We start from the raw sequence: 3021 nt of genomic DNA on the forward strand, positions 1-3021 counted from the left end.
ACTTATGCCTCTTCCCTGACTCTCAGGCTTGTATAACCCAAAAACCCTTTTTACCATCTGCATTAGTGTGGTAGTGGATGTTTCCATTTACCCTCCAGATTAAATCTCCAGCCATCTCCTTCCTATCCTGTGCCCTGGGAGGCTAGCCTGTGTGCTGCATCACCAGGCTCTCTGGGCCTGTTGCTGCCAGTTGAGTTTGCCCCATGGGAGGTGCTAGCTATCCCAGAGAAGGCAGGAGAAGAGTGAGGGGAGAATATGCATCTCCTTGTCTTCCCTGTTGCCTACTCACCATGGGTTAGGTATTTTCCTCTATTGAAGTCAGCCCTCAGCAGCGACAGCTACTTCCTGGTTTCTGGTCAGTCCAACCTTTCTCCCATTGTCCCTAAAAGCTAGAGGTAGTAATCATTCTGTGCTATGACTTGTGCCAGAGCAGTTCACCACCCCCTTGTTGATTTCTTTGTCCATGTTTCTTGTATCAGTTCCTTTATTTAACTCTTGTTGATTTTCTAGTTTGAGAATACATCTGGTTCTTGCTTTATCCTGGCAGAGAATGGACACCTACAAGATCCCTCAAATTCAACATGGCCAAAGTAAAACCTATCTCCTTCCTAGAGCATCCAGTCCTCATTATCACAATAAGCACCAGCGTGTATATCTTGTTCTAGCTAAAAAATTAAAACTCAATTTTATTATAAAATATAATTTTTCTGGGTTCTCAGCATTTTTAGAAAGATCTATTTATCTGTGACTCTCCATTTGTACTAATGACAATGTATAATTAGAAGATTGGGACTTGTTCTGAATGTTGTTTTGTCCATGTGCAAAAGGGATTTCCTAGCATTTCTCACCACACTTTGAATTCTCAATAGCATAATAACCTTATTCATCTTTGTATCATTATGTAGCTCAGAATTTGAAATACAGTAGAAGCCCCCAAAGTGTATGTTAGGTTTATGAGTTAAGGTTTGTTAGGTAATGGTCTAGTTATTGGAACCCTTTTTGTTCTCATGAATTTGAACTTTTAATAAAGGAAAAATCTTTTATCTAATAGTGCTATACATTTTGTATGATCTTAACTTGCATGGAGATAATTCTTTCTTAGTCTTAATATTCTATGACTCTTAGTTTGATTTCTTTTAAAGTGCAGGACATGGAGATCAAGTAGGAATGTTTTTGGCTTTTGAGATGTTTTTCAGCTGAATGAAGTTTGCAAAACTACTGAGAGACTTTTACATGCACATCTGTTATGTGACCCGGTAGACGGAAATGTGCATTAAAGAAAAAAAAAAGAGGGGGCAAAGTATAAATAATAAACATGCTGGGAGGTCAAATTGAGAAGAGGAAGAAGAAGGCTGGGAATGGGAGGACTGAGAAAAGGGAATATTTCACATTAGCTCTGAAGGAGCTAAGCATTTTTCCTGATGTCTTTAAAAGAAGTTTTAACCATTTTTGGAGAAGAGATGATTGTGGCTATTTATGAACATCGCGTTGCTAGGTGACACCATGGGATGAGCACCATGCTAACCTATCACTCACTGACTTCCAGAACTAGCAATGAGGGGCTGCACGGGGTGGGGACAGAATCCAGGGAGGCATGCAGGAGCCTCATGCAGGAAGGCATAAATGTCCTGGTTGGTTGAATCAGTTTTAGAAAGACCTTCATTTCTCTCTCTCCAATCCAGTAAAATGATCTGTTCAGGATCTTAGGTCCAGCTTTTCTCCTGCTCTCTCATTAGGGCCCCCTTGCTGCTTAGCAGCCTTTTTCTCTATTATGACATTTGGCCTCCTTTGGGAGAAAAGCAGATCTGCTTCCTACAGAAGCCAAGTGGGGAAGTCACCAGGGAGGAAACGGAGAAGCCAGGCTCCCCGTGCAGCAAGTCTGAGAACAGGCATTTCCTTCTCAGTCAGTACACACACATCGTGGGAATGTGTGGGAGGCCGTGCATCTGCCCTTGAGTGTAAGTCCGGGCTTCAAGTATGGGCTGTGTGGCAAGATCCACTTCCAGTCAGCTGCCTGCCTGCAAGAAGCCAGAGTCTTAGCAACAATTCAAATATATTTTTTAGCCATTTTGAAATAACAGTGACAGTAATTTAAATACATTTTAATATTCTGAAATAATAGTGACCTGAGGCCAAGTCAATCACCATTTTGAAATACACCAGGTGAAAACCAGGCTCCTGATGTACATTTGCCTAATCACCTGGACTTGCACTGGGAGTCCCCAGGTTCACAACTAGCTAGAATCCGTGACTGGCCACTTGCAGAATATTAACCAGCATCCTGAGGGTATTGAGGATATATGAATGCTTTGGAGCAGGATGGTATGTGGGCATGTGTTACATAGCCTGTTTCCTAAAGCTACTCCCACCTTAGGGACAAGAGCTGGCACAAAATTGCAAGGTAGACACTTTGAGCCCCATTCAAAGCACTTCCTAAAATCAGAATGCCTTTTCACCCTACCTGTCACGGAGGCCACAGTGAGTCTAATGCACCTCCTAGTGGCCATAACTTTGCTCTGTCCTGGTCCCTTCCTCTCTGTGCTGTTGTTCTGCTGCTCCTTGAAGAACTAGGCTTGTTTTGTTCTCCCTCCTGGGCTCTCCCCCTCACTTCTGCTGCTGATGTCTCTACCACTGACACAGTTCTTTGGCAGTTTTCTGAATTAGAGAAGAGGTTTTCTTAATGAGATTGGTTTTTGAATGCCACTGCTGTTTAGAGCCCCTGCGTCACCTTAGGCAAAAATTGTAAAGGCTATTTCTCAGAAATAGGAAATAGATGACTGCTCTGAATGGACCATTTGGGGGGGTGGTGAACATGTCCCTTCTTGCTGACACCACTGCCCAACAAGGCAAATGGCTTGGCAAGAGAAGTCAGGGCTGGGCTTCTGCCCCTACATATCCTCTCAACTTGGTGGGTGCCCTGTGAACACCATATGTGGTAGCCTTGTGTTTAACTGAGATCAGATGCTCATTTTTTTTTTAATGTTCTATTGTGGAAAAAATTCAAATCTATACAGAGTAGGT

Source organism: Urocitellus parryii, chromosome 6 (genome assembly GCF_045843805.1).
Source record: "Urocitellus parryii isolate mUroPar1 chromosome 6, mUroPar1.hap1, whole genome shotgun sequence".
NCBI lineage: Eukaryota > Metazoa > Chordata > Mammalia > Rodentia > Sciuridae > Urocitellus > Urocitellus parryii.